The sequence below is a fragment of the Cavia porcellus genome, unplaced genomic scaffold (assembly GCF_034190915.1).
Source record: "Cavia porcellus strain 051 isolate PalLab524CR breed Dunkin Hartley unplaced genomic scaffold, mCavPor4.1 scaffold_13, whole genome shotgun sequence".
In the NCBI taxonomy this organism is placed as follows: Eukaryota; Metazoa; Chordata; class Mammalia; order Rodentia; family Caviidae; genus Cavia; species Cavia porcellus.
The window spans coordinates 38529772-38548938 of NW_026947496.1; the positions used below are offsets into that span (position 1 = coordinate 38529772).

Genomic DNA, 19167 nt, shown 5'->3' on the forward strand with positions numbered 1-19167 from the left:
ACCAAGTCCTCTAGCAGCAGTGGCTGCAGTCAGCCGGCTTGGCGGGTGTCCAAATCAGAGCCACGTCTGTATCACATTCCTCTGTGCCCTAATGGTGAGATTATCGGTGCACCCACCTGTGCCTGAACTTCCTTCCTGTTCCATTTAAATAAATAGTGAGCTGTTTTTCTTTTTGACTAAGAGCCAGTCTATACACCAGCAGCAGGAAAAACTGCTTTCTATCTATATGCAAATAGGTCGAGTTCTCCCCAGTCCCTGGGAAAAGACCCTCTTAACCAAATGACTTACACTTCTGTTTCTTCATGTATAAAATTAGTGATTTGGGCATAAATAACCTGAGTTCCCTTTCAGCTCTGTAATTCCACATCACACACACACATACTGGGGAGGAAAAGATTTGCACACATTTAACAATTAGACAATAAACAAACTAATGCATATTTAAGTGCCCAATAAACATCAGACTCCATACCATAACACCCAAGTTTCTTCTCAACTTGATATCAAAGTATTCCTGTTTCATTTGTACCATAAATCCGTAAGCCACAAAAACATCTGCCCACTGAACCATTGCTAATACTTCTCCACTTAATTGCTTCCCACAGCCAACTTAATAATCCTCAGAAGCCCCTTGGCTTTTATCCTTCTATTGATGATGACACCCATTCAAGTCTTCAAAGCCATGCCCAAATCTTACCTATCTGAAGGTTCACTCTGGGTATCCATGGCCCTTTGTTCAGACCTAGTACACAAAACTAGGAATATACGATATGGCTAACCAGACACATGGCTGCCTCCACCAACAAGACTAAAAGCTACTCAGATTTCTTTTATTTTTCTGCCCCCATGATTTAGCACCACTCTGGTATACACAAAGCCTTCAGTCACACTGAGTACAGCCTGCACAGATCCCATTAGGGAAGCATTTTCAAAATAAATATAGTTAGGTTTAATTTAATACATATGCTCAGGTATGTGTCTAAAGTCAATGCCACAGGAAAAGCAGATAAAAATATGGGAAGCTTTTCTTCTAGGTTCATTTTTGGCTAGCTTTTGTTCTAGGTTCATTTTTGTTATTTGCAAATGTTAAATGGCAAATTTGCTGGAGATTCAGAGAACGGACTAGAGGTCAGGGGAGAAGTAACGTTCCACCGTAAGCTGCCATTTAGACTTAAACGGATTTCCCCCTTTAGCATGTTTTGTCTACAAGGATAAAATATTAACCACACAGAGCTCTCACTGGCCAGCATGAGACTCAGCAGATCTTCAGGCTTCCCAGACCCTCCATGCCAGATTCTCTTATACCTTGCACAGTATTTGAAGACAAACAGAGTAGGCTCTGCACAGCTTTCTTCCTTTTGTTACTACTTCCTTCAGTGAAAGAGAAAGAACTTTTACAGATTTCTGGCAAGCAATTGATAAGTGCCCTCTGTGTTCTCTGTACCATGTAAAGCACAGTGAAGAAAATCAAAAGATAGTTTGAGCAGTACCCTCTGAGAGTGTATCCTTTTTACCTAGAAAAAAGTTTAACAATGCTCCTTTACTGTTTCTTCCAAATATAAAGGCACTCTAAAACACAAATAAAACCCAGTTATGGACTTCAAAGCTCTTAGAGTTTCAAACATTGGTTTTGCAATTTCAAATCATGATATCAACCCAGTGCACTGAAAAAAAGATTGTAATCTTTTAAGATTAGGATAGAAAATATCGTGTCCTCCCATGGAGTGAGGAGGAGAGTACATTATTGCATGAAGTTTACTCTCAGTTGAGTATGTATGCTTGTATCCTGGGTCACAATACAGAACAGATTTTCTGTAGGACATATTCGGAAACTTAGAAGCCCAATGCTTCAGAAGGCTCAATGAAGATGAACCTAAAGTAAGTACTACAGCACTTCGAGAAACTGAAGGGAAGTAGGATGGAGAACTGACACAGAGTCAACCTAGCAAATTTCAGGTATCCAAATCACCATAACTGGTCATATTCATGTCACTTTTTTTGACTTAATGGAGATACATTGGAATAGAAGTTGAAGATTAATGCCACGTAGGCACTGGAATACATGGCATTTGATGAATGGAGCCAAATGCAGACTCCAAGCAGTCATCTCGCACGACCTTTCATTTCCACTGAGGGCATACTGGTCTCCCGTGGAGGAGGTTAGACCAGTTCTCATCTAGCAAATCGTCAGGTCAAAACTGAGAACCCTTAACAAGACTTCAGGAAATCCTTGTTGCTTTAGGCCTGGCTCTCCCAGCTACTTCAAAAACAGTCTTACCCTCCAACCAAGAATGGGTGTAGCTGTGGAGGAGGTGTTTTTCTCCATTCTGTTGCATAACCATGCATCAGAGCCTGGCACAGTGTTTGCTCAATGAATCCATATCAAATCTTTCCCTCAGATTTTTTACATAGGCAGAATATAAATATATTTCAGTTGATAAAAAATATAGAGAACCTTGTAGTTATGTTATTTCTATTCTAATTTTTTTTCTTGATCAGAAAGCTGCAAGCAGAGCTCTTCTGTCCTCAGCACCTTGCTCTGTGAGAAGTATGAGATCCACATTCATTCCCATCCTCACACACAGCCCTCGGGCCTCCCTTCCTCCTGAAAGCAGTAACAAAGGAGCTCCTTTCAAGTAAGAGATGGAGGCAGGGAAAGCTCATTTGAACACACAGTCAACATGATTTCCTGCTGCCAAAAATTTGTAATAAATGAGCTTGTGAAATGAAGAAATGCAACACTTTTGACCATGTGCTTCATGGAATCACCCACACAAATGCCAGTTAAATCTGTCTCTTCTCACGATGCATAAGGCACACAGAATATGTCTTGCTTCTCTTTCGTTTCCCTGCTTGCCCTTTGAAAAGTATGTTGTTTGGAGCCAATAAAAGAGTGCATTAGTACATTCTTATGGGTAGAACAAGAAAGCCAGAGTAGTACCCACGTATCTAAAAGTGAAAGGTAAACTGAAGCTGCCAGGTCACGGAATCTAGCCTTCTGTCTCTAGCTCTTTCCTGTACTTGACATGACTGATTCTTTTAAAGCTGGGAAAAACATGAGGCAGGACCCGGTGCATCCGCATTGTCTTTCTTTCTCAAGCCTGGGTAAGCTGCAAGCCCTGACAGACTTTTGCAACCAATCAATTCCAAAAACTTAATGGCCATGGTATGCTGTACTAATTTTAAATCCAACATCACATTACTTAATGTGAAGCCCAACAGTAGAAATTGTGTGGTGCTAGAGAGCTTAACTGCAGAAAAAGTTTATCATCCAAGTATTTAATTAACTACACAATGATACTAGACATTTCTCCCTCTGAATTCTATGTGATGCTCACTTTACATGTTTATCTCAAACCCTTTATCTCTGAAACAGAGTTAGATAATATGGCTTCTCCTTTGGATACTCTTGTTCTCCCTCCAATCTCTGCATTTACTAACATTCAGAGTTCTAGGAAGTGGGGAAAAAATAGAGCCAGAGTTCTACCCTCAAGAATTTAGTGTCATTGGGAGGATTAGTTTTGTGCAAAAATAATTATTTCTAAATGGCAGAAATAGTAAAATGTTAAAACTTTGTAGTTTTAAAGAAGAAAAAGAATACTCAGGATGTAGATCTCAGAAAGACCACAAAGGAAGTGGCATTTTCAGTCATTTAAGATTAAGACTTATAAAGTTGGAAGAGAGCATTCTGAACAATAAATAAACTGTGAGATTGTACATTTCAGGGAATTTTTGAGGAATATTAAGCAATTTATTACTTGAGGAATATTAGAGAATGGGGTCTTTGATGATCCCATATGGGACATAAGATTGGAAGAGAGTAGCTTAGGGCCAGGTACTACCAGACAATAAGCTTTAATTTGATTCTTCATTGTAGGGGTGCAGGGGAGGTAACGAGGTAGAAATGAGTGATGTTTGTGTTTAAAGATTCCAATCTATACTCCAAACACTGTTTCCACGCAGTTTTGCACAACTTTACAATAGATATCCTGCAGGCTCTGGCAAACAGAACACACAGGAAACATGTTCATTCTTCCCTTGCTCTTCTGATTATTTGTAAAATTCTTTAAAGATGGCAAGTTGTGCGTAGATGATTTATTCTTCCTGTTGCAAGCCTTCCTTAAAGTTTTAGCCCATTGTACAGGCAGGGAGACCTGTGCTCCAGGAAGATAATTTGTCATCGATCAGCTAGCTAGTGATAAATTTGACTCGATATCTTCTTCCTCCAGATTCAAGAAATTCCACACAATTTGACAAAATACCCAGCTCATCAGTTGTCATTGCACTGATAACCACAAGTCCTAAAAAATGTGATGGATTCTTCTGCTCACTTCAGCAGCACATATACTAAAATTGGAATGATACAGAGAAGATTAGCATGGCCCTTATGCAAGGATGACACGCAAATTGGTGAAGCATTCCATACACTTAGGGGCTGGGGTTTAGCTCAGTGGCATAAGTGCCTGCCTGGCAAGCACAAGGTTGTGGGTTGAATCCCTGGATTCTTTTATGTATAACATATCATAATAGGTAAAGAAAAGCACTCTCTGCCAAAATAGTCTTTTCTGGGAAATCTACATTTCTGAAAATGCAGCCAGATATTCTTTTTATGTATTCAGGGAAGAATTAAGAAAATTCAAATTAGATTAAGGAAATGGTCAAGCAAACTATCATGTTATGCAGAAAACTGAAGCTTGGGAGCTGGGCATGGCAGCACACATCTATAATTCTAGCACTTCTCTGGGAGGCAAGGCAGGAGGAAAATAGCCTGGGGGCAGCTCAGTGACTGGAAGGAGAGGAGAGGAGAAGAGAGGGGAGGAGAGGGGAGAAGAAAGAGCAAAAGGGGAGAGGGGAGGAGAGGACAGAAGGAGAAAGAAAGGGAGACAGGTAATGAGAGAGAAAAGCGGCGGGCACTGGGCTGTAGCTCAGTTCAGAGGCTCTGGGTTCCATCCTTAGTGCAAGAAACAGGGAGCGGGAAAACGGGAGGGGAAGGAAGAGGGAAAGATTAAAGCGTAGGAGGGGATGGACTTTCTAAGAGGACAAATAAAAAGAAGGGAGCATCGGACTCATCCTCAAACATATAAAATACAAAATAAATACCACTTTCCATCTGACTAACCTCTCAGGACATTTCAAAGCACATGGTCCTCCAAAGAGTCCCACAGGATAGACAAGGTAGGCATTATTCCCTCACTGGAAAGTGAAGATAACAAGGTCAATTAATTTGTCCCCAATATATACTGAAACTGAAACCCAGGAAGGTTTTGTAGTCCTTGATCCCAAACTACTTTTGCTGCCTTTGGGATTGTATCACCTCTGGAAGATGTATGAGATGATTAAATAATATTATGTTGTAGAATATATTCAATTTAGATTCTATTCAATTTATATTGATCCCAATCTCATATTGAGCAATCACATCATTTTTTAAATTTTACCGGAACATAGCTCTGTTCAGCTTTTGGAAAGTGCTTTCCATGTCATAATATTATACTTCAGAGCAATACCGTTTATATACCTCTTTAAATGCTTTAATATATTCAACATCGGGGCTGGGGATTTAGCTCAGCGGCATAAGTGCCTGCCTTGCAAGCAGGTAGTCGTGAGTTCAATCCCTGGTACCGATAAAAATGAAAAAGACAAAAAACATATATATATATATATATATATATATATATATATATATATATATTCAACATCGTTGATAAGATACTCCTCTGTGTTCACCTGTTCATATTCATCTTTTAAACACACAGAGCGAGAGATAGAGACAGAGAGAAGCAGAGACAGAGAAGAAAGTAGCACCATAAATTCTTTGGAAGCTTTGATACACTATTCCATGGGAGTGAAGTAAACAGTTCTTTCACATAAAGCATTCAGAGTTGGAGGAGAAGTGACTGAAAAGGCAACGTGGTAGACACAGGCTCAGCTTTTCTCCCATCAGGCAAGGACAAGTGTCATTTCCTGGGATAAAATGCAATTCAGCCAAGACCTCCATTTTTTTATGTTATTGAAGAATTTTTTATAAATTTCATTTATTTTTCATTTCAACACTAATGCATGGATACCCTCTCTAAAAACTTCAAATAATAGAGATGGAGCTAACGTATCCCTACACAACCATTAATCTTGCTCCTCCAGGCACAGAGGTAATCACATCATCAGTTTGGATTGTATCAATCCAGAAAGTTGTTTATACATTCTGCATGCGTTCAGGAATATACAGGTTTCCTTCATTGTGGACTGTTTTTCATCCCATTAAAGATATTAAGAAGTCAGTTACTTCAGGACACTGTGTAAATTAGAGAGATCACCCCCATTAACCTGATTTCTGTGCCCCATAACTCCTTTTAGAGCCAATCACTGGCCTACAGCGCTCATTACTTCACATGGCATTGATTTCATATTCTTAATCATGCCCCCAAAAGCAATCTGGTTCTGCAAATCCAACTTCATTCCTGGTAGACTGCTATTTAAAGAGAAGTGACAGAAATATACAAAAGAACATTTCAAATCTGTGAGCAAACCGTAAGTGTCAAAAGGTAGTCTGGCAGCCTAAAGGAAAGGCTTCGGCAGTGGTGGCGGACAGCACTGATTTACGGAAGGATGTTAGATTTAGATTTGCTGCTGAACAAGACTGGGCTTTATTGTGGTATAAAGAAAAAAAGTTTTAATGCTATGATTTTAAAAGGCAAATCAAACAAAATCTTCAGGGCAATAGAAATCTCACTTTTGTGTTTATGTATGCTGCCAATAACTTAAATACAGTATTATCAAAAATATAGAAAGAGTTACCACGGTGTTTTTCTTTTTAAAGTGCCTAAGATTACTTCAGTTTGCAATATGATACTCAGAAAATTGAGCACAGTCACTGTTTGTTCCATTTCTTTGTGGTTAATATTCATTGCTGTCACCCTAGCATATGAAGTGATTGTCTCTTGATTCATGGTGCACGTGTGGGCAGCAGCAGACAGAGAAAGCCTCCTAATTTCAGGCCACTTTCAAAAGCCCAGTTATCACAGCAGATTGCCCAGAGGCCAGCCACCCACATTGTACTGCAAGACACCCTGCCTCTCTCTGCTAGGAAACTAACCCAAGGCGCCTTCTTTAGTAATGAACAAAGATTAAGTACAAGTATATTGTATTTCCTTTCATGGATCCTAAAGGGTAGAGAAGGACTTCAAATATTATGAAATCTATGTGCACATAACTCTGCTTTTACTCCTGGAATCAGCCCTTCTTTGAATTTGAGTAATACCTATTTTGTTTGTATTAGATACTGATGCTTGGGGAAGAGTTTGCTAAGAAGTTTCAGGTAAACCATGAGCTAGTTTGCTCTGGAGATGAATTCAGATGAAATGTGGGATTTGGCAGAGCATGTCTAAACCTGATGTTGAATTTTGATAAAACAAGATGATGTTAGGGGCTGGGGATTTAGCTCAGTGGCATAAGCGCCAGCCTTGCAAGCAGGCAGTCATGAGTTCGATCCCTGGTACCGATAAAAAGGAAAAAGACAAAAAAAAAAAAAAAAAAAACCAAGATGATGTTCATTTCTTACAATTTAGTGGGATTCACTGCAGAATTTTGTTATGTGCAGATTTGCAAACTTGCCAAAATCTCAAAGGAGGAAACACAGAAAGTAAGTCTATTATTTCTTGACTTGCTAGTTTTCATTAGGCCTAGAGGGCCTTAATTTTTATGTGCCACAAAAATAAACTTCTGTGTGGTTAGAAAACTAAAATGCTGTGGGACTTGGTATCACAATCCCTTGGCAATTACAAAAGAACTCAGGATTCATGGTTCAGGCAGCCAGTCTTAGGAACTGCCTAGACTTAGCGTGCTCCCACTTGATATACATTTGACTCTCCACCAGCAGCTTCCCAGGCACTAGTGTAATTAATCAGCCTCTCACTTTCCTTTCCAATGGGACAGTGGCTCCAAAGGACAACCTCAAAAGCCCAAAAAGTGGATGAAAACTATATATAAACAAGGCAGAATGAGGAAGCACCTTGAAGAGAATTTGTGCAAAATAAAGTATAATGAAACTTCACTTCTGGAAGGAAAGTTGGAATTTATATATTCCAAGACATTCCCAGTTGAGAGGGGGACACAGCTATACTAAAATCTTGGCTCTGGATAGTTTAAAATCTCTTCTGGCCTCTAGACAGTAACGGGAAAGGTTGTCCATCATTTTAGTAATGAGATTCAGAGATTTGCATCTCTGAAGTTCTGTGGTTACATTTCACAAAATTACCATATTTCACCTTTAACTCCCCTATTTTTCTTCCTTGTAAATGAGGGAAAGAAAAGCTGAAGAAGAGCAATAAACACTCTGAAAGACAGCAAAACCACAAAGATATCTTTTTGCCCCAAATTTTGATCATTATGAGTTATGAAGGATCTAATTATCCTCACAAAACCTCCAAGTTCAGTGATCATTTATAACAATACACTCACTCATACACGTTTAGCACAAGAATAGCAGTAAATTTGATAAAGATCTCAATGCAATGTCATATATCTCAAGAACTCTTAGGTCTCACTTCCATTTATGATTCAGTCTCCAAGGCCCCTTACCAAAACTGTGTCACCAAGGTCCTAAATGGCCTGCAGATCCTCCATGGTCCTGACCTTGCTTCTCATCATAGGCTGAAGTTTTGACAGTTATCAGACTCCTTTCCCCTATTAACTTTAGTGAACCTGACACCAAATAGAGACAGAATCCTGGCTTTAAGGTATTGTTTATCTCTCTTTCCTTCTTACTTTCAAAGGAATATAAACTTGCTGCTCCTGTAAAAGAACCATGCATTGGTGACTTAGGACTTCCTAAAATATTAATCTTCCTGCCCAGCAGTACTCTCACTGTTCACTTCCACTTACCAAACATTTTCCCACCCTTTAAATCTTAGCACAAATTAGAATGTGAAATTTACCTCCACTGAGCCAGGCATGGTGGTGTACACCTGTAATCCCAGCACTTGGGAGGCTAAAGCAGGAGGATCATTGAGAGTTTGAGATCAGCCTGGCTACACAGTGAGCTCAAGGCCAGCCTGAACTGCACAGTGAGACTCTTTCTCAAAAAGACAGAAAAAATAAAAAATTTACCTCCTCTAACCATTATTGGTAGCTCCATGGTAGCTCCCATGCCAACCTGATCTGTAATTGTTTATGATTTACTTAGTCTACTATATTATAAATTATTTTGGATTCTTATTTCTCTTGACATTTCTCATATTTACCATTTGCTTTGATATAGCAGAATAGCTAGAGATATGAATGATTCAGCAATGATATTTCATAAACAGAGGAGAATTTCTTATTTAGTTATCAGTAATAAAAAAGTGTATCCCGTACTAAAAATTAGGTTATTCCAGTATCCTTACTCTGATGAAAAGTAAGAAATCTTAAGATTAAGGTAGAAATTTCACTTTTTTGCTTTAAAAGTACTTCAGTTGTTCAAGTGGACATAGTTGTCTTTTTCTCATTTAAAAAAAAAGATGAGGAGGGAAGGAGAGGAGACAGAGGAAGTGTTAAAAAGACAGGACTTAAATGAGCTATTTGGATTCTCCTTCAACAGAATCTGTGTAGGTAAATTATATCTCCAGGGTCTTATTGTATTTTCTAGTTAGTTTCCTAAAATAATAATAATAATAATAATAATAATAATAAGATGATGATGATGATGATAGATAGATAGATAGATAGATAGAAGAAAGAAAAGAAAGAAAGAAAGAAAGAAAGAAAGAAAGAAAGAAAGAAAGAAAGAAAGAAAGAAAGACAAAAAGATTATTTGAGGTTTTGTAAATATATTTACACCATGAAATGGCCAAATTAACATGTGCATTACTACATTACAAATACACCTATCATTTATTTGTGGTGAGAACATAAAATCTCTGCTCTTAGTGATGTTCAAGTATACCATATATTATTATTAACTGTAGCCATCTTGTTGTATGATAGATCTCTTGACTTATTCTTTTTATTTCCTCTTATTTACTTATTTCCTCTTTGAACAATATCTCCACAAACCAAACCCATCAGTAGATGGGATGATAAAGGGTGGAGGGAGAGATAGAGAATTTAGAAGGGATAAAATTTGAAGTTTTGTAATACATGGAAGCAAAATGTAAGGCTTGGAGATTTGATGTTTTAAGTCAATAGGAGTAATAAGATGCATATTTTTTATGGTAGATTCCATTCCAAACTACAGGAAAATGTACATAAAATCCTGAATAAAGGAGATAACAGGAAACATTCTCTCCATGTGAATCAAACCACATTTGTTCAATCTGAGAGTGTGTTTAATTTTAAGCTGAACAAAATAGCCCTTAAGTAGCACTAGGAACAAAGACGAAATGTGAACTCAAGTTCAGAAAGAACGTCCTGAGAATTAGAATTAATTCATCAATTAAAATGATGAAATGGACGTCCCTTGTTACTATTTATGAAGTTGCTATAATAGACTAAACTGTAATTTGTTATTCCATTTAGTTCCACCAAGAATTAAATGCTACTTGTATATCAAGCCTATCTTATGCACAAGAATACCACAATGCAGAAAAGTAACTTATCCTAAGTTACCCAATGTGTGAGTGGACAGAGCAGGGTGCACTGTCCCACATTTGACATCAAAGCTGAGAGGCTTAAACAAAGTATCAATGCTCATTATGACAATTGTGGGTGGAGGAAAAAGATGGGGACAAGATGGCTAGAAAACTCTGTAGTGGGATGCAGTGTGAACAGAGGGGTGGATTTTATAGAAGATGCCTTAATATTTTCTTCAACCCCTAGATTCAGGCAGAATTTCATCTGCTTCCACAGAACCAGCCTATTTTAACGACAGCAAGAATCAATGATAGGCTGGATGGCATGTTTGCAGATAAAAGATTCTAATCAGTTCACAGCAAGTCTCCCCTTAAACTCTGCTTAATGATAGTGTAAAGTTCATGTAAAGTACCTTGTCAATACATAGATAGATGGGAAATATTTTTAAATGCATACTAATAAATTTTTATCTATTGAAGAAGAAACATCTCTTGATAGGCTTATCTCAGGTGACTGATTTTAATTGACTCTCACAACTATGTTTAAGCTATGATTTCATAAATATTTTTTAAGCTACAGCTTCTAGCGACAACATAAATCTGCATCTTGTTTCCTGGTAAATTTTCTTTCTAACATAGATGTAATTTTTAAAGTAAATTCCAGGAAGTGCTTTTCCTTGAAAAGCCTATAACAAAAATTTCATTCTTTGGATTACTATAGTTACTGGTTACTTGCAATGCAAACATTTATCTGGACATAAAGGAAACATTATTACTGCTAGTATATATCTAGTAATTTCTTATTACAAATCCCTCCAAATCCAACAGACTTCCTAAATTTAGTGACATTGTCTCAATATCACAGATGGAGAGGATTTACAGTCTAATATACCAGTGAACAAACCAATGATAGCTGTGACAGAACCACCAACTTTGCTAAAATCCAAGAAAAAAACTCAAGGGCTCCTTCTGCAAACAACAAATGAGCAAAAGGCAGTGATACGGAAGCTCTTGACAAATGCTAATTCAGAGAATCAGAAATATAGATCAGCATTTCCCAGAGTGAATTGTGTGGAAGAAATACTCAAAGATGCAACTAGTTGTTATACCAAAATTTTAAAAAAGAATTCATGGCAGTTAGGGAAATAGTGAATTAATGAAGCCAAACATTTTTCTTTACAACAGTATTTCCCTGAGTTTTCACTATATTGTTACATTCACATGAATGATGAATTCCCAGGGCAAACACATAGGATGTTTAAGAGACATCCAGTCTAGATAGATCATCTCTTGGGTTATGTGCTCCGTATGAAATACTGTGTACATTGATTAGGATTGAGTTCCACTGCAGCAGGCACACACTAAGCTTCAGTAACAGTGACTCGCTTCGGTTACATGTAAAAGAGGTTTTAAAGCAGATTAGGACTGACTTTGTATCCTCCATGACTACACAGACCCAAGCTACTTCTGCTGTTCTGCCCTGAGACCATAGACCAGGAACTGCACTGTCATGTCTAATACAGCTGCTTGAAGTGCCACCCATCACGTCCATATTTCAAGATTAAGATGAAACTAGGAGTGATATCCCACTTCTCTGTTAAGGGGGACTTTCTACAAGTATAGTCAGTACTTTCTTGATTTCCCACTGGCTAAGACTTATTCCTGACTGTCAGAAATATAAAAAATTATCTCTCAGCTAGGTGATCATGTGCACATCTGAAAACAAAAAAGTAATGAAAAATATGTATTTTTCAGGCCATTAGAATCTATGCCTTATCTTAGAAATTATAAAGGTAAATAATTAGGGCCAGGGATATAGCTCAGCAGCACAGTGTCTACCTGGCAAGTGAAAGATCCCACGTTCAGTTCCCAGCACCAAAAAGTAAGTAATCAAATACAAATGTGTATTTGATATAGATACATATTTAAATAGTATTCACAGTGACTTTTAATATTACTCTTGCTAACTTATTGAACTCATAACAAAAATCTAAAAACATAAACTGGAAGGACACAATGTAGGGTTGAACCACATGGATTCATAGTAGCAAGAAACATATCTCTGAAATGCTTAGGCGAAAACCACCAGTTAGCACAGTCCTCCCTTCATACTGGAAATGTCTTTTTGTTAAGACTTGATGCCAGCCAGCATGGTGGTGCACACCTGTAATCCCAGCATTCTGGAAGACTGAGGCAGGAGGATCACAAATGTAAAACCAGCCTGGGAAATGTAACAACCTCTCAAGAACATAGCTCAAAATAAAAAGCAAAAAAGGGATAAGGATATAGCTCAATGTGAAGGTCCTGGGTACATTTTCCAGAACTGCTTAAAAAAGAAAAAGAGTAATACACATATCCATCCATCCATCCACCCATAGCTAAGGAAACATTGCCCAAACTCACAGAATATTCACACCATCCAATAATAACTCTCCTAGTAGAGTAAACTCTCTCTAAATGCTTTTTTAAAAAAACTGTGATGATATTGTGAATATTTATGCCACTAGGATTATTGTGTATGTACATTTCTTCTACTTATGTCTCTAATTTGCAGTGAGGTCATTCATCTATTCAGAAATATTTGTATCTACTGAACTAATTTCTTTGCATAATTTCAATATTTCATGTTTGTGTATTACAGCACACAGATATCATTGTTCATAATCAAGAATAGCTCGGATACAGCTTGAATCATCAAGCCAATGATGGTGTGTCTGTTAGAGTACTTCCTCAGCATTTACAAGAATACATTCTCAACATTTTTGGTACTATAAAATTGAAAATAATCCGATCATCTATACGTAGTTTCACCAAACTACAGCTACAGTACAGTTAATTTTTAGAATAAATTGCTCCATTTTCACTTTGGAATCTTTGAGACTTAGTCCTTATGGATATACTTTAAACAATTTTAAGGAAAGAGATTGATGCTAGTTTCAGCTGATTATATAAAAAAGTGATGATGGATAAGTGGTCTTTTAAAAACCAGCATCTGTTCGCTATGTATCCTCTAGTCATATTTGCTTAGTTTACAATTCAGGCAAAATCTGGGCTGTTTTTAGCAGAGCCAACACATCAATGGAGGAAGGCTCTGAATACCATTCTGATTTCGCATATTTACATTGCTGTCCCAGGAGTCTTTATTACTGGTGATGATTCAAGTATCATTGTAGCACAAAGACAAGACCAACAGCTACATTCTTCAGTCTACAGACATTTCCTATAATAGATGCACCCCCATACTTGGAACTGAGGCCTAAAACAAACCAAAAATCTATGGCATGTAGAGGCTGCTGACTTCATCTCTTTCTAGAAAAACTGTCATGAAACCTGAGGTAAAATTCAGATGGTGAATAAATATAATGAAAATGTAGACACTCATATAGATATTCACTGTATGATAAAAGACAAAGAGAGCTTACTAAAATATTTTGACATTGTCCTTGTATACCAAGGTGGTGGTTGAAAGTTAAATTTTTGAGGCAGATTGATATTGATTTGATCTGAAAGTCTTCATCTTTTATTCACTGTGATTTTTGGCAAGTTAATTAGCCTTTTTTCTTTCTTTATTTCTTTCTTACTGAAAATAATAATAGTAGTGGTATCATAAGGTATCTGTAGGAAATGAGAAAATTCATATATAGAATGTTTTTCATGAGTATTCAATAAGACTTAGAAATTCTTGTTGCTATTAGTAATAACTGAAATTGATATCTTCAACTCATAACCACAGGTTTTCTTATTGAAATTTATCTACTCTCTTTTTTACAGTCAGGATAACATGTTTTTGGGTTTGTTGTTGTTGTCGTTGTTGTTTGGTTTGTATAGCAATCAAACTCAAGGCCTTCTTCTTGCCAGGCAGGCACTGTACCACTGAGCCCTATCGACCCAGAATAACTTTTAATATCAGTATGTTTAAATTCTCAGAAAATATCTAATAACTACATAGTTTTTTCAAAAATTGTCACATCCACTGCTGCAAAATATATTATAGTTACTCATCTCTGGAGAATAGGTTTCCAATAATGGAATATTCCAGGTCTTAGTAATATTATTTGCTATATGTTATCATTTATAAGAGATAAAAAGATATATATTTAATGTTATGACATAAAGTGCTTTGACAAGTATTTGTATCAAGCAGAAAAAAAATAATTTTTCTCTCTCCTAGATCACAAAGATCCATGTAACTTGGGCTATTTTTATATCTTTATGAACCTAAATGTTCAGTCTTTCTAAGTACAGTAAACTCAAGAGCAAGTGAGTTGTTGGCCTGGCTTAGGAAAAATTATACTGTTGAGAAAATTCACTTTTATTTCGTTCTAGTGAAGTATATAAATTGAGTTGAATAAATTAAAAATTATATTTCATTTTCAAGACATAATATTTTGGCAGCCTAACAAATTTAATCAGTTAAGGAAAATTTGAGGACAATAACCAAGTGCTTTTTAAAATTTTTCTCTAAGAAATAATTAGCAAGTTTAGTTGGAATTTCCAACACTCTGAGAGATCCTACACATGCTAAGAAAAAATATCTTTCATCTTTGTATTCAAGAAAAATCATATTTCTATTAAATTATTGTAAATGCAAGTAAAATGTTTCTGATATCTTTCCATTACTGTTTTTAAAAAACCAAGATAATCAACTTACAAACAGAAAAGGGTTATTTTGGGTCACAGTTTTGGAAGCTTCAACCCATGATTAGTCAGCCATGTTGTTTTGAGTCTGTGGTGAAGCAGCATGGCTTGGTGGGAGTGTGTGGCAGAGCAAACCACTTACTCATGGCCGAGAAGTAGAAGAGAGCAAGGAGGGGCCAGAGTCCCACAGTCCCTTTCCAGGGCATGCTGCCAGGGATCCAAATACCTCCCCCTAGGCCTCACCTCTTATAGATTCCATCACTTCCCAATAGCACTGTCTTGGAAACTAAGCCTGTAACATGTGGTAAGGGGTGGGGCATTTAAGATCCACACTATAAAAGTGTTTTTATCTGTCTTCCTTATTATCTGGCAGGAGCCAGCAAAACCCTAGAAAGAGAACCTTAAGCCTCTCAAATCTATCGCTCACCAAGAAAATATTCCATATAATACAGTTGTCTGACAAAAGAAACTGAGGTCTATCAGAATCTAGTTTTTCTATGTTTGATTGAAACTTTCCTGAAATGTATTAAATATCCATAGTCCTCTTCAATAGCAAGTGAATAGCAACACTTGACACTTCTGTGGGGACCCAGGATCACTGTAATACAGCATTGGAAGCAGCTTGTGCCTTTCTCAGCAGTGGCCTAGAATAATTTATAGAAAGCATTGCTGCCATCTGTCCGCCTATTGACTCTGCTGCTTTTCCATAAAGCTGGCATAGGAAAGTTTCCTTATCTTTAGGGATGACATTATAAAACTTAGTTTTGAAATGACAGACTTTCTCACAAATGACTTTCCTTCCCTCCAGGGGACCTTAAGTTCTCAAAGTTCCCAGCAGCAGCACTCAGCAGGTTCTAGGATGAAGATCTCAAGTTCCATGCAGGCCCACTGAATTAGAGTCTGCATTTTAACAAAATGGCTAGGAGACTTGCAAGCATTCAAAAATTTGAGAACTGCTGATTTCAGTGATCTTCAAGCTCCTCTGTATGTCTTTTAAATTAACATACACAGGAGATAACAGTGCCATTTCAACTCCAATAATTCTCTCCACTCTTATTTACACTGAATTTGTTGAAGGGATATTAAGAAAATTTTTGTAGCCTTATACTTGTTTCATAAAAATAGGGTAGAAAGAAAAGGACAGCCTGTCAAATTTGAAAAGCAGTAAATTAGAGCCTTCCTTTAACTGTTGTTCTAACCATTAATCCCTCTGGAACTTCCGAGGTCCCTCCCAGTACACTGGTCACGATGAGCTACAACAATTTGGCCAGGTTCAGCCAAGTCTTCAATTGCATTCTGTCTTAGTTACTTTTCTTATTTTCATGAGGTTTAACTCATATTGTTAGTTTTAAAGGTTCATAGGAGCACTCTAGTTTTTTTTTTTTTTTTTCCTAGACATTAAGGATAAAATGGAAAGTACTTAAATAAGTCATGGAAAACAAAGTGTGAGTTAATAAAACATGGAATAGAAGACAAACCATGTCAATTGTGTAGTTTTCAAGGAATGAAATTTCAGGCTAAAGACTTAAAATGAACAGACCAATAAAGGAGCGTCTTAAATATGGGTAAATAATTGTGAATGGATAGACATACAGATATACATATATGGAGAGAACATAATGTACAATATTAATACCGCCTATTGTAAAGGGCAATTTAGGATATTTGAATCACAAATAGATTTATTAAATTATTTTCAAGAAGATTTTGTACTGAACAATTGCTGGGTTGAGAAATAAATGCAGTTAATAACACTACATTTCTACAAGGCTAGTAAATTCATGCTATAGTATGAGAACCAACATGTATATGGCACAAAGAAGAGAAGAAGATGGGAAAGAAGTTGAATTTGAATTATTTATTTTTTAATAATCATAAATGAAATACTGAACTTTTTATTACAAAACATACTTCAAAAAATCTTACACTGGAAGTTATTTCAGAGCATAATGTTTAACTATAGAAGCCATCTTCCAAGGTTATCAGATTTCAAGTGATTATTAGTATTAACACAGGGCAGACATAGACTGATACCCTGCTATGCACTGTGAATGTTCTGAAATGCAGTTAAGAAAAACTACCAAATGTAAAATTAGTCATCTACTGTTGTTTTCCAGTTAATATCAAACATAGAACCAAAACAATGCTAACCATACAAAGATGATTTGAAAATTAATTCCCTGGTTCCTGCTTTTTATCTCCAGTGTGTAACACTAGTGATAGTCCTCAAAATGAAAATATGAAAATTCAGTTCCTGCTTAGGATATTTAATAAGAATCTTGAATTTAATTTGCACAGTTTAATTTCTCTCTTCCAAGAGCTTTCAAATATTCTCAAAGTTCAGAAATGCACTGATGACTATTGGCAGAGCTTTAAGTAAATATACCAATTCTGTATATTTCCTGCACCTCACCAACCACAATTTTCTAGTCTCTATGCTACCTTTGTTAGCACTCTCTTACATTGCATCTTTTGTGGCTCACCAATTGTTTCCAACCAGACTTCAAGCTCCTGAAATACCATGCTGTGTGCTTTGTACTTCTCTTAGATTTCACTATAGTACTGGCAGTTAGCTCCTAATACCCTCTTGATTGATCAACTGAAATACATGTGGTGTATGAACTGAGAAGTCAGTGGTTCTAAAGACTTAAGTGACCTGTTTCCTGGTGACCCTCAAGATCACATTGTCATATATATATATATATATATATGAATCTCTTTGTTAATAACAGCCAGAAAACTCCTGGTCATAACCTGTGGGTCCAAATGTAAAGAAACTAAAGGAATAGTTTTTCTTTGAAGAATTTTGTCTGTGAAAATCATCTGGCCTCTTATTCAATGATCTCCAATATCTCAATGATTTGAGAACATTAAATTTCACTTGTCATGGGGTGTATGTCCCCGTAATGCAGGAATTTGGCAGAATATTATCGAGGCCACGGTTCATTTAATGACAGTGTTCTTTGTCCATTTGCAAGAGCTTCCACTGAGCACATTTTTTATTTTTAAAAAAGTATAAAACTAATAACAAAGTGCTCACTTTTTCTGGCCTCTATCTAACCAGTAGGTGATTAACAGAAGACATGACTCAGAGGCCACAGGAGTTCAAAATGGAAAAGGTCAAGTCCTGAACCTTCCTGAATGTCTTTTCCCTAGTCTTTCATTCCTAACAAACCATATCCAGCATAAAACATGGTCTCTCTGCATTATTATTTCCAGGAAAGAGATACACATCGAAAGGTTTGTTAAAAATCACCACGACTGTTCAGAATTCAGAAATATTTTCCTATGTGAAAATAAAGAAAATGTACTCTAAGCACTAACATGTTTTCTTTATTCTTTTAAAGCGTAATATTGAATGACTAAAAGAATTCAGATAAGTGGAAGGCATTTGAAAGTTAATTGCTTCATTTTACAAACTGCGGTGCTCACATTCAAGATTAAAAGCCATTTCCTTGCTTTTGTCACATATTTCTTTCACCATATATCAGATGTCACTTCATTCATAATATCTGTAATAATTTAACAACTTTATTATGTAGTTGTTTCTGGTAATGCCCTTCACTCTTGACTTTGCAAATTTAAATATGTGTTATTGATCCAGATGCATTAAATGTCTCCAATGCTCCTCAGCATAGCCTGCCTTGCTAGCAGTTACTTTGGTAACGCCTGCTTGAACATAAATCATTAGTGTCCATGCAGTAAGCCCTTGCCTTCCAATAAGGACTCTGTAATGCTTATGATAATCAGAAGTCACCATACATTCCAAAGAAATATTATTTCTTAGCATTTGAACAAAAAAGCATTTTCAGATTTCAAGTTGACTTTTTCTTATTTCGATTAACAGCTTTATTAATAAATCTGTCCAGATACTACATTACTCAATTATATACATATTTTCATTTGCACTTCAGTGAAGAACTCCCAAAACTGCCCCCTCAACAATTGACAAGAAATTCCTTCATTATGCATGGCCAGGACA

General features: G+C 36.6%; 1 protein-coding gene and 1 non-coding gene across 4 annotated transcripts in view; both read left to right on the plus strand.

The window, feature by feature from the left end:
• Positions 1 to 19167, plus strand: part of Chrm3 (cholinergic receptor muscarinic 3) — a 448118-nt gene that overhangs the window by 371407 nt on the left and 57544 nt on the right. The gene's annotated exons all lie outside the window — the stretch shown is intronic.
• Positions 4324 to 4430, plus strand: LOC111757908 (U6 spliceosomal RNA). The gene has a single exon (XR_002792159.1). It is a non-coding gene; the product is annotated as a U6 spliceosomal RNA (small nuclear RNA).